At 36.6% G+C, this 14,194-nt stretch overlaps 1 protein-coding gene across 4 annotated transcripts in view; it reads left to right on the top strand.

Moving 5' to 3' along the window:
* The window catches only part of LRBA (LPS responsive beige-like anchor protein), a 723,276-nt gene that overhangs the window by 547,124 nt on the left and 161,958 nt on the right, over nt 1-14,194 (top strand). The gene's annotated exons all lie outside the window — the stretch shown is intronic.

Below are 14,194 nucleotides of genomic sequence, written 5' to 3'. Positions count from 1 at the left end.
TTTGACTTTAGCAATTTCCTGTCTCTGTTCTTAAGGTAATCATATTTTACCTGATGCTGGTTCTAAATGCATACCTGACTCTGCTTGGTATAGAATTGCATTATTATATACAGAAAATGAGTTCCTCTATCTATATGTATGTTCAGTACTATAAAAAGATCAAAAACTTGGCACAGAAGCTAATATAACACTTATTTTTGCTTCTAACCTCAGAAGTACTGTATTTTATTTTCGTGACATAGTGTTCTTTCTGAAAGATACTGTGTAGATGCAGTTGAGTAAAATGAGATTTGTCTGTAGTTGTGAAGTTCCTTATGGCATCATAAAGAACTGACTTTTATATAAATAATTATATGTATAATTATATGATAAGTAATATGAGAAATATCTGGGTTTAAAGAAGAAAAGTTGCATTACTTATGTTTATGTTACTATAGAGCACTTTTAAAAATTTCATTAAAATGATAATTTCATCTTATTTTTGGTGTGTTACATTACAGTCTATAAAATGTGTTCACATACTGTATCTTACCATAGAGTAAACATTTGCTTATATCCAAGGTATTTTATTGAAGAAGATTCATCATACGCAGAAATAATCTTTTATGTTGGAACATCTATAGGAATTTGATATCACAAATAATGTACTCTGGAATACTCTTGAAATTATATATCATCTTCCTCAAGAATCATTAATGGAAACAGGATAATTATCAATGGATAATTAGATAGCAATTAATCAGAATATTATTATTCTGATTAACAGATCAATTATTCACAGATTTAGTAATTGTTTCTACTTCTAATCTCGAACTATGTCATTAATGAGCTCTTTGAGACATAAGAGATACAGACATATGAAAACATTGATAAGACTGACTTTCTGTTATCAAACTGAAGACTTAACTAAAAATTTTTCTGAATTTCTAGATTCCCTCTTTTTTTTTTTTTAAAGCATCTTGACCAAATTATAACCTCATACTTAAGTTTGGTAGTAGAAATATAAACAATAATGAAATCATAAATTTGAATTCTTTTCTACTGTGTAATAGAGGTAGTGGATATTTTCAAATTTCTACCTCTCTGTAGTAGACATTCCTACTTAATGCTTTTTTGGAAAGGAGATACGTGGTCGATATTTGTGGTTTTATTGTCTCTTTCTCCTAAATCTTGGCCTTTTTCACTGATGTTTCTTTAATTAGTGCATGTCTGGTTCCATTTTTCCAAAGATTTTCTTTAAAATACCTCACTTGTAATAAAAAATAAATCCACACAAAAGAGCTATAGCATTAAAAACACAAGTCCCCCAAAACCATATGAACTTTACCTTTCTCTTTCCTTATTTTTCTACTTACTCTTGTTTCTTCATAAATAATGACTCAAATTCATTTTGCTTCTGTTTGAATGTCCCAGCAGACTTTGATAAAAACAGCCCCAATTACTAAAAAACTACTAGAATTTCAGTTCTTGCTATTTTGCTACTTGACTTTTAGCTTCCTAGCCTAGTTATATAGGGCATCTAAATGAAGAAGTAGAGTACAAGGATAAGGGAGAAGTTGTGTTGTTTTTTAAGATTCTTTTTTAATGTGTACCATTGATTGTTTCAAGTCTTTGCTGAATTTATTATAATATTGCTTCTGTTTTATATTGTGGTTTTTTTAGCCATGGAGCATGTGAGATCTTAACTCCCCAACCAGGGATCAAACCCACACCCCCTGCTTTGGGAGGCAAAGTCTTAACTGCTGGACCACCAGGGGAATCCTGGGAAAAGTTTTTTAAAAAGTAGATTTAAAAATTCCAAGTGTCAGGTTGATAGGAGCCTGGTTAGAAATACTGTTTTATTCTTAACTACCATGTCCTTATGTTCAGATGCACAGAAATTTTCTTCAGGACTGCCTTGGGTGAAACCAAGGGTGAAACTTGCTCTTCCAACCAATATGTATATTTTCCTAATTTTCTTTTTCTTTTTAAACCATAAAATATCTGTGAGATAGATAGGACATTGATAAATTACTCCATTTTCTATATTGATAGCCAGGTAATTTGGACCCTACAACTTAGTATGCTTCTAAATATAATACTTTGTAAAGTATACAATGTATGGTTCAGTTCACTCACTCAGTGGTGTGTGACTCTTTGTGACCCCATGAACCGCAGCATGCCAGGCCTCTCTGTCCATCACCAACTCCTGGAGTCCACCCAAACCCATGTCCATTGAGTTGGTGATGCCATCCAACCATCTCATCCTCTGTCGTCCCCTTTTCCTCCTGCCCTCAATCTTTCCCAGCATCAGGGTCTTTTCAAATGAGTCAGCTCTTCACATCAGGTGGTCAAAGTATTGGAGTTTCAGCTTCAACATCAGTCCTACCAATGAACACCCAGGACTGATCTCCTTTAGGATGGACTGGTTGGATCTCCTTGCAGTCCAAGGGACTCTCGAGTCTTCTCCAACACCACAGTTCAAAAGCATCAATTCTTCAGTGCTCAGCTTTCTTTATAGTCCAACTCTCACATCCATACATGACTACTAGAAAAATCATAACCTTGACTAGATAGACCTGTGAGGACAAAGTAATGTCTCTGCTTTCTAATATGCTATCTAGGTTGGTCATTACTTTCCTTCTAAGGAGTAAGTGTCTTTTAATTTCATGGCTGCAATCACCATCTACAGTGATTTTGGAGCCCAGAAAAATAAAGTCAGCCACTGTTTCCACTGTTTCCCCATCTATTTGCCATGAAGTGATAGGACCAGAGGCCATGATCTTAGTTTTCTGAATGTTGAGCTTTAAGCCAACTTTTTGACTCTCCTCTTTCACTTTCATCAAGAGGCTCTTTAGTTGTTCTTCACTTTCTGCCATAAGGGTGGTGTCATCTGCATCTGTGAGGTTATTGATACTTCTCCCGGCAATTTTGATTCCAACTTGTGCCTCATCCAGCCCAGCTTTTCTCATGATGTACTCTGCATATAAGTTAAATAAGCACAGTGACCATATACATCTTTGATGTACTCCTTTTGCTATTTGGAACCAGTCTGTTGTTCCATGTCCAGTTCTGACTATTGCTTCCTGACCTGCATACATGTTTCTCAAGGTCAGGTGGTCTGGTATGCCCATCTCTTTCAGAATTTTCTACAGTTTATTGTGATCCACACAGTCAAAGGCTTTGGCATAGTCAATAAAGCAGAAATAGATGTTTTTCTGGAACTCTCTTGCTTTTTTGATGATCCAGGAGATGTTGGCAATTTGATCTCTTGTTCCTCTGCCTTTTCTAAAAACAGCTTGAACATCTGGACGTTCACAGTTCACGTATTGCTGAAGCCTGGCTTGGAGAATTTTGAGCATTACTTTGCTAGCGTGTGAGATGACTGCAATTGTGTGATAGTTTGAGCATTCTTTGGCCTTCACCTTCTTTGTGATTGGAATGAAAACTGACCTATTCCAGTTCTGTGGCCTCTGCTGAGTTTTCCAAATTTGCTGACATAATTGAGTACAGCACTTTCACAGCATCATCTTTTAGGATTTGAAATAGCTCAGCTGGATTTGCATCACCTCCACTAGCTTTGTTCATAGTGATGCTTCCTAAGGCCCACTTGACTTCACATTCCAGGATGTCCGGCTCTAGTGAGTTATCACACCATCGTGATTATCTGGGTCATGAAGCTCTTTTTTGTCCAGTTCTTCTTTGTATTCTTGCCACCTCTTCTTAATATCTTCTACTTCTGTTAGGTCTGTACCATTTCTGTCCTTTATTGAACCCATCTTTGCATGAAATGTTCCCTTGGTATCTCTAATTTTCTTTTTTTTGGTATTTCTAATTTTCTGTGGTTACATTGGTTATATTAATAGGCTGTTTAAAGAGCCTCCTTATAGTTTGTCCTTCTGTAATTGAAGAGGGATTTAATCATGTCTCTTTTTATATTTTACTTTTTGATCTTGCCTCTTCATGTTACATTCTAGCACTTCATAAAGCATGTTAAATTATTATAATTAATGTGTAAGAATGAATGTATTAAAGCACATTTAAATCACTATGATGGTATAAACATTTCATTAAGATATGATGTTGTATTTCAGATGGAATATTAATTATAGTCTGATCTTTATTTGTGTTGTCTTGTTAGAGTTTTTAGAAATACTAAGGGATATGTTAAACAGTAAAGAGAGGATAGTGAAGTATGTGAGTGGGTGGTAGGAATCATTGTATTGAGTGGATTCTAAAGTATACCTTGCTGGATTAATATACATTCTCTAATGTTTCCATGAGGTTTTATAAAAATGAGATATTGTGAGGTAGATGGTTTATTTAAAGTTTTTCAGAAAAAAGAATAACATGATAACATTTCTAGTACTTAACTTTTTTCCCTAAAGGTGAATTATCACTATGATATCTTAGGGTTCCTGTTTCTTGCATTATGCTAATACTTAGAGAATAGTTTTACTGAAAAATAAAGGCTACTCCTAAGAAATAAAGATTAAAATACTCTCATTTATTTCAGAGAAGAAAGAGACATTATTAGATGTTACTAAAGCAGTCTTTCACTTTTAGCATGTTTGACCATTTTTAAATTGGGGATATCTTTTGTGTTTCTATGCATCATTGGTGGATCCATTTCAGATCTGACCCTCAATGATACTTTTTATTCAGTTTGGATAAAAAGTTCAGAAGTGTTGGTCAGTTCTCTAGGCTTACCACACTGTCCAATAGAAATGTAATGTCAATCATAATTATGATCACATATGTAATTTTAGATTTTCTTGTAGTCACATGTTAAAAAGTCAAAAGGATTATGTGAAGTTGATTTTAAGAATATATTCAACCTGATACACCCAAAATATTTTTATTTCAACATGTAATCAATATAAAATTATTGATTAGATATTTTGCATTCTTTTTTTTTTTAATATACTAAGTCTTCTTTGAGATCTGGTGTGTGTTTTATATTTACAACAAGTCTGTCTTTGGACTAACCATATTTGAAGTGTTTAATGGCCACTATAATTAGTGGCTTCCCCATTGGGCAGTGCAAACTTAGGGCATTGTTTCAGCATCCCACGGAGAGATAGCTTTCTGCTTCTAGAAGGAAGATTTCCTTCATCCTCTTTGAGCAGTGGTGTTTCTGATGGTGTACTGCATCTAAATATGAACGGACAGGTAGTAGCAATAGTAGCTAATCTTGAGGGCTGAGATAGAAAGTGCTAAAATTGGTTTGGAAAATCATCTCTGTATAAAGAGTAATTTAAAATCTCGCAGCGAGAGCTTGCGTTTCAAGTCTTAAAAAAACACGTACGTTTAGAAACTGAGGTGCAAAATAGATTACTGTCTTCAGCCTGAACCATTATGACCAGGTTTTGTGGAGCAACTAAGACTCGTAAAGCTCACATCAATTCCATAAGGCAATCACATCTGAACATTTAGGCAGAAAGCTAAGCTTTTCTAGGTAGTTCATTGCCACTGATTTCCCTCCCTCTCTCCAGGCAGCATACTCATTTCAGGCACTTTTAGTGTCGATAAATTTAATGTAATGATTAAATACCATCTGACTTGCTGCAGTTTGAAATCTTTTTCTTCTCTCCTATAGAAGTGATTGACAAATCAGGGCTGAAAAGTGGAAGGAGTCATAAATGTCACTTAGGTTCATAGTTTCGGAGTGGGAACAGGAGTAAGTGGATCTAAAATGGAGATTATTGGTGACACTTTTCTAGGAGCTCAGAATTTAGTACAAAAATATATCTTAAAATAACCTGCGCTAAAAGTTAATAGGATAATAAGAAGTCTGGTAGAATCCTAAGACAGCATTTATGTCTCAAGTTCTTATTTTGAAGTTTATGCCCTGGTTGTGATACAGCACCAAATGAGACAGAGTTGCCTTCAGGAAACTTGTGCACTAAAGGGAATGCTGACAATAAGAGCATCTCAGCAATTCAGTGTGATAAAGGCTCTCTGCTTCGTGGAGACGAGATCAGATGTGAAGAGAAGGGAGAGGAAAGAGGCAAGCCACGGCCTGTTGTGAGGTACCTCATGAGCTTTGGTAAAGAGGTTGGACTTTATCCCGGGGGTAGCAGGGGAATGCTGGAAAGCGTCAGGCAGAGGGGATGTGGTGGTTTTGGTAATCACTGTGATTGGTGTTTGAACATGTATTACACCATGAGCAGGAGTGGAAACAGTAAGTAAGTAACAGTAAGTAATGGGGTGAGAGGCAATGGAGGCTTGACTCATTCCCGGCAATGTTACTAGAGAAATGTGGGTGAATTTGAGACACACTTAGAAGATGAGAACGGTTAGGATTTGGTGACTGATTTGTCTCCTAAGATGAGAGAGAAATGAAGTTTGACTTGGACGTGTATGTAGAGAATTTAGTTAGGGAGCAGTGATCTAGCTCCCTGCCTTGAGTCAGAAAACTTCCTATGACAGGTGAATTCAACTCCCCGCAAACACATTTAGTTAAGCCAGTATTTATTGATAATTTCATCATATAAAAATGTATGTGATAGTACAGAGCATTTAGTATTAAAAGGATAAAATAAACAGTTCTTTATGTCACATATCTCCAGGTGAGAACAACAGATATACATAAAACTATGTTTTAATACAAGCTAGACAGTTATAAGTACTATAGTAAGATATACAGGGTGCTCGGGGCTGGTGCACTGGGATGACCCAGAGGGATGGGATGGGGAGGGAGGGGAGCGGGGGGTTCAGGATAGGGAACACATGTACACCCATGGGTGGTTCGTGTCAATGTATTGCAAAACCAATACAATATTATAAAGTAATTAGCCTCCAATTAAAATAAATTAAATTTAAAAATAAATAAATAAAAGATTACAAAGAAATAGTTAATTGAAAACAATAAAATAAATTGTCAAAAAAAATAAGATATAAACAAAATGGAATTAATTCTTCCTGGAGGAAGTGGGCTGTGAATGACTTCATAGGGTAAGCGGTATTCGAGTTGTATCTTAAAGGTTGTGAGAGAGTCTCCTATCTCCCAGATTTACATCTCTAGCATGTACCTTTCTCCTGATCTCTGACTTGCTCCTTATGATCTCCCTCCCGTGTGTAACACATTCAGAACCAAATCCCTGATCTTCGTTCCCTTAAGCCCGCTCTTCTCAGCTTCCCCCTCTTAATAAATGGTTTCCTGGTTGTGAGTAAAAGCTAAAGTCCTTGCAGTGTAAGACCCTACAGTGACTACCCCTCCTCTCCAAAATCCTGTTACACCTTGACCCCTTTGTACCATTTGCCCCCTTGTCCACTCTGTTTTAGCTAAATGGGACCTCCTAGCTATTCCTCACAAACTCCACCCAAAGCGTTTGCTTTTCATTTCACCTGAAAAATCCCTGCAGATACCCTTCAGGATTAATTTTTCAGCCATTTCAAGTCTTTGCTCAGGTTATCACCTTCTTAGGAAAGCCTTCTCTGTCCTCTTTATTTAAAAGTATGTCCCTCAGCCCGTGCAGTTAACTCATTTCTCAGCACTGTGTTTCTTTAGTCACTTACCACCTGACATGCGTGTCCTTACTGTTTATTATTAACACGAGCTCCATAAGAGCATGACTTTGGACTGTTTGCTCATTGGTTTATCCCTAGTGCTTAAAACTGTGCCTGGAATATAGTAGGCCCTAAATTAAAGATTATTAAATTAATGCTTTGATAAAGTGTATTCTGAGCAAGGAAAATGACACAAACAAAATTCAGAGAAAATACTTAGTACATTGGGGAATACTTGTTTGCCTGCTGATTGGTCTTATGTCCTTAGTATGTAGGAACCATAGAAAGGGAAAAACACTGAAAGGCAACTGTGGTCTGGTATGAAGACCCTAAGTAATATGAAGATACTTTTCATTTCTCAGTCCATGGGATCGCTGGCAAGCTACTCAACTCTACCACTGGAGTACAAGACTACATGTATACAGACTTTGTTGCTATAAAATTTCATTTATTAAACAAGTTGCAGTTTCTTGACCCTGGGCTATACTTTCCTATCCCCTGCTTTAGCCTATGAGGATTCATTTACGATTTTGCACTAATTATCTCTATTATAAAAAGAAAGTGCTTTGGCAGCAGTATGGAAAATAGACCCATGGAATGGGATAAATGGATGAGAATTTAGATGTGGGGAGAGATATTAAGAGGCTATGACAGTTAAAAGTAAAGACGATAAGAGCCTCAACTGTTGAAGAGCTAAGGAGATGAGTTCAGGGGATAAGTTAAAAGTAATTCACCAGGGTTTGGCACCTAGTTGACTGTTAAGGGATGGGAGGCATAAAGATGATTCTTTAGACTGGTGCCTAGATAAATAATTATTCTATGAATTATATTGAAGCTGATGCATAGATCAAACGCGTGAATTCAGTTTTGACACATAGATATATTTTTGGAATAACCAGAATACTATCACCCACTTCAGAATAGTGTCATAGGCCTGTAGGAGAAGAAATATTAGGTGATGCTTATCTTGAACTCCCTCAAAACAATTGTCTCGTCTCTTGATCTCCACTTAGCTCCTGCCGTCTTCCAAGCCCACTCGAATCAAGCTTTCTTCTCCACCGCGTTATCAACATCAGTCTTGGCAGAATCACTGATGAGCAGCCTTGTTGTTGTTGCTCAGTCGCTTAGTTGTGTCTGACTCTTTGTGACCCATGGACTGCAGCATGCCAGGCTTTCCTGTCCTTCACCATCTCCCGGAGTTTGCTGAAGCTTATGTGCATTGAGTCAGTGATGCCATCCAAGCATCTTGTCCTCTATTACCCCCTTTTCCTCCTGCCTTCAATCTTTCCCAGCATCAGGGTCTTTTCCAGTGAGTCAGCTCTTCGCATCAGGTGGCCCAAGTGTTGTAGCTTCAGCTTCGTCAGTCCTTCCAATGAATATTCAGGGTGGGTTTCCTTTAGGATTGACTGGTTTGATCCTTGCTGTCCAAGGGAGTCTCAAGAGTCTTCTCCAACACCACAGTTTGAAGGCGTCAATTCTTTGGTGCTCTGTCTTCTTTATTGTCCAGCTTTCACATCCATACATGACTACTAGAAAAACCATAACTTAGACTATACAGACCTTTGTCAGCAAAGTAATATGTCTGCTTTTTAATACTCTAAGTTTTTCATAACTTTTGTTCCAAGGAGCCATCGTCTTTTAATTTCATGGTTGCAGTCACTGCCTGCAGTGATTTTGGAGCCCAAGAAAATAACGTCTGTTGCTGTTTCCATTGCTTTGCCATCTCTTTGCCTGAAGTGATGGAACTGGATGCCATGATCTTCGTTTTTTTAATGTTGAGTTTCAAGCCAGCTGTTTCACTCTCCTCTTTCACCTTCAACAAGAGGCTCTTTAATTCCTCTTTTGCTTTCTGCCGTTAGGGTGGTGTCATCTGCATCTCTGAGGTTATTGATATTTCTCCGGGCAATCTTTACATGTTATCAAATGCAGATTTTCAGTTCTTGTGGTACTTGATCTGCATTTTTATTGACACAATTAATTGATTCATTTTCCTCATAACATTTCCTTTGCTTGGTGAAGGAGCCACCTACCTTCTCTTGACTATCTTCTTTTCTCCATCTCTTTACTGGATTATCTTGTTTTCACACCGTAAATTACTGGCGTACCTTTTGTCTTGTCTTTAGATGTCTTTTGTGTTCACATTTGCTCCCTGGGTGATCACACCTCACCTCTCGGCTCTCCCCTGAATTCTAGATCTGTGTATCTAGTTCCCTTTGAGCTATGTGTATGTTTAGAGATGTTTTACACTGAACATGTCCAATATCAAACTCTGTACTTCCCTCTTACTCTCCTTCCCACCCTGAAGAAAAACTCCCGTTCAGTACCCGCCTTTGCCATCCCAGTGAAAGATAGCACTGTTTACCAAGTTTGCTCAGCCCTTTAGAAACCTTGGAATCTTTGTTCCTCCCAGACACACACACACCTCATTGCTCATCTAATCAACCCGCAGAATATGTGTAGAACCTGACATGTATCACCACGTCCATCACTAGGACCCTTGCGCAAGTGGCTGTAAATTCTCACTTCACCTGCTCCCCATGTGAGGTTTTCTCCATACAGCATCAAGAATAATCTTTTTGTTTTTTAAGTCAGATCATATCCTGTGCTCACATCCATCCAGTAACCACTTATCTAGCTCAGACCAGAATTCAGGTTCTTACTGTAGCCCTGTGTTGTTCCATTGCTTCACTGATGACTCATGTCTTTTACTGTACTGTAGCCTCATTGCCTTTGTTGTGGTTCCTCTTCAAAAGTGCCAAGCCTACTCCTGTTTTGGTGGCTTTGCATGTAATGTTCTCTCTGCCACAACCACTTTTCCAATTTATTTACTTATTTTTCATTCAGGTCTCTGCTCAAATGTCACCTCCTCAGAGTGGATTTGCCTGAACTCTCTCTCTGAAATAACACTGCCCAACCACCATCATTTTCTATCCCTTTATCTTGCCTTTCTTTTTTTTAACATAGTGCTTGCCACCATTTGACATGATACATATATTAGTTTGTTTATTTCATATCTCCATAGCTAGAGCTCTGTGAAGGTGGGGACTTTCTGTTTTGTTCACTTGGTAACCTCAACATTTAGAACAATGCCTTGCATTTAGTTAGAAATCAATAAATATTGTTTGAATGAATGAATGAGTAGATATAAATATATCAAGAAAAGAGGTGTCAGTGAAAAAGCGTGGGATAGATAGGTCATTTGAAGAGAAAAAGGAGAGTGTCTGGCCATTTCCACCAGAAGGGCACAGCAAAATGCAGTGGGTAGATACTTCACTAGGGCTCCCGACATCTCATGTTTTAGGACAGGCTTATCTCTGCACAGGAGAACTGGTAGTTGAATATCATCTGCTGACCAAGAGTTGTTAATACTTCAGTTTCCTACAGTTTTAACAATTAAGGCACACTGAGTTTTTACTCACGTAGCTTTACAAAAGAAGTCCATAATGGCATCTTGCTACTGACCGTATCTTGGATATTCAATTTAAAAATGTATCTTACAACTTTCTGTTTATCATTAGTGATGAATGCAAAATTTTATTGTTATGAAATCAGTAAGATCAGTACAGCATATTCCATACTTAAATAGAATGCGATTAAATCCTAGGAGTTTACTAAATAGTATTTTAAAAATAAATGGCCATCAGTAATATTATACAGAATTGGTTTTAGCTTTAATAACCCTTAAAGGTATTAAATGTGTATCTGTTCATTAGAAGTAATAATACAAAATAGAGATGATCAGAAAATAGTCTTGTGTGTGTGCTGTGAGATTTGTTAAACATGAGACCTTTGACTTGCCCTCTACTACTTCAGAAACCCCAGGGGCTGTGATCTAAAGATAAGTTAGGTTTCTTTTCTCCTCTATCAGCATGTCTTCTACCATAATACATTCCACAGATGCTGATAGCATCAGCGTTAGAGCCATTTATAAGAAAATGTTTAGCTACAGTTAGTAGAACATAATTGCTGGATATGTATTTCTTGGAGTATTTGTTAAGAGAAAAAGCTTAACTTAGGGTGACTTGATAGTTTTATTTTCTTCATCTATTTGTCCTGTTTTCAAACAAACTTTTAAATAATTCAGAATTTTAATAATGCTAAAAGAAAGTAAAATTAGAATCTTACCCTTTTCTAGACATCCTTTGTACATTTCTGATGCATATATCTCCCTCCCTCCCTTCCTCCTTATCTCCCTCCCTCTTCTTCTTGCTGTCTCTTCATTCTGCCTCTTCCTTCTCCCTCTCTCTCTCTCCCCCTCTCTTTTTCCTCCTTCTCCCTCTCCCTCTCTTTCTCTCTTCCTTCTTTTCTGTTTTTTTGGCAGTCTCTCTCTTTCGATCTCTCTCTGTTTCACATCCACATTAGAGTGAGCTCAAGCTGTCTTACTTCTCTTGTAACAATGTAGAACACACACACTCTAACTGAACTGTATTTTTGTTCATCCTTGTTTTTGTACATAGCTTATAGATTTGTTAATTTAACCACATCTTTTTAACCCTTTTCTTTTTCACGCATCAGTAAGTTAGATGATATACCTATGTACTAATATTTTTTTCTTATTGAACTTTGTACTCTTGTGTCTACAATGAACCATCTTTTTGTTCTTGTTATTCTTTGACAAAAAGTACTTGAGAAACTGAATATTTTTCTTCTTAAGCTACTTACATACTAGACAGAAAAAAAACTTTTTTTAAGCACTTAGAAAATGTTCCTATCTTCCTGAATTATAAAAATGTACACAAGTCAACTGTAGTTTGTTTTTTGAATTAGTGTCTTATGTTTTTGTTCAGTGGAAAAATATAAATTGTTCATTAATATATTTCAGATAGTGGTGTTAACTGTTCTTCCCCATACTTAAAGCAATATGTATATATTTTATAACTTGCTCCAGAAAAGATTTATGGTGAACGTTTTATTTCCATCTTCTGGCAGTCACTGCTTACCTATTATTTGCATCATTAATGTCCATTATCTCTCCCCAAATTACACTGTCCTGGAAGATAAGCATCTGAAACAGCAAAAGATACAGTGAAGATGTCCAGTCCAAATCTGCAGGTGAAAAAAATGTGTTTGAAAGCAGGAAAATGCTATAAAGTATTGAGAGTATTCATCATAAAATGAGACATGTGAAGCTATGCTGTCTTTGTTAGTAAAAGTAAATAAATCTGTTTTAAATGTGATAGCTATTTAGTAGGAAGTATTAAGTCTCAAATACTTTTGTGGTCATATTTAAGTAAACTTTGTTAAATGCCCTTAGGATTATGTTAAATGCTTTTAAGAATGTCTGTTATCACTGAGTTACCTGTTGGCTTTAAGAATCAGGCAAGTCAAGTCTCTAATTTGGGATTGTTACCAGGGGCATATTAATGATGATAATAATAATAATAGTAAGATCATTTGTCCTTGTAGAATTCTATATTATCTCATATTAGCCTCACAATAACCCTGTGCTTTAGAAATGGCACTTGAGGTAACTAAGGCTGCCCTGGTGACTCAGACGATAAAGAATCTGCTGGCAGTGTGGGAGACACAGGTTTGATGCCTAGTTTGAGAAAATCCTCTGGAGAAGGGAAAGGCAATCCACTCCAGTGTACTTGCCAAGAGAATTCCATGGACACAGGAGCCTGGTGGGCTACAGTTCATGGGGTTGCAAAGAGTCAGACACGACTGAGTGACTACACTTTCAAGGGTTAGAAAAGTTAAATTAAAACCATGTGACCAGTAAGTTGAATAGACAGTATATAGTCTAAACTTTTGCTTTCACATCTTTTCTTTAACCATCAGTGTCCCCAAAGCAGTACACATTAAATTAGTTACCTTGCTGTCACGCTTATATTTGACCTGTCAGGATTTCATATTTTAACAAAAAGGAAAAAAATACTGAACTTCAGTTGTGAAGTAGCATCTTTGTTCTTATTTCAGTTTTGATTACCTTATTTCTTTGGATTAAAAGACTAATATTTGTCATGGTTGCCCGGGTATTATTGAAGTGATGGTTTTAATTCAATGGATAGAATTGGTGACTATTAGAAGGCGAATCGTGCAGCCTTGCTGCAGAGGCCATTCATATCAATGTGGATCGTACCTTAGTAAAGAAAACCAAACATATGTGTGGTCACAACCAATCCTTGTCATTATGCCATGAAAGCCTGGGGATTTGTGATCAAAGCAATGGGCTTATCCTTAACTGTGGTATAACCTCTGGTTGAACCTTTCAAACTTTTATTTTAAGAGATGATACACTATATTTTGACCATGTTACTTACCTCTAAGACCTATCCACCTAATTAAGTGATAGAGATTAAAATTATTGTCAGCAAGTCAAAAGAAAATGTGAATTGTAAATATCTCTGTCTTCTGTCAGTGTTGTTTACTTATCATTTTCCACTGATGTTTTAAAGAATTGCTGAACATGTGTTTTTTATCCAGAGCTGAATGTTCTGTTCTGATGAATATAAAACATACTTCACTTTGTAAGTGTACGTTAGAAGTATTAGAGAGATGTAATCTTTGACTCTGTCACTAAATTTCATCTGTCAAAGGAGATAATTCTGAACTGTAATATTTAGTGTTATATCAAGGCATGGTTCTTAGAAAGATGCTTTTAGGATATAGATGGAATTCTGCATGTAACTTGAATGTCATTATCATCCATAGTAAAATTTAGGCAGTATATATACTTACTTGTTTCTTTGGTTACATGTTG

The sequence above is a fragment of the Cervus elaphus genome, chromosome 5 (assembly GCF_910594005.1).
Source record: "Cervus elaphus chromosome 5, mCerEla1.1, whole genome shotgun sequence".
In the NCBI taxonomy this organism is placed as follows: Eukaryota; Metazoa; Chordata; class Mammalia; order Artiodactyla; family Cervidae; genus Cervus; species Cervus elaphus.
Note: the sequence above shows the minus strand (reverse complement) of the source record. Positions and strands in the feature narration are given on the sequence as shown.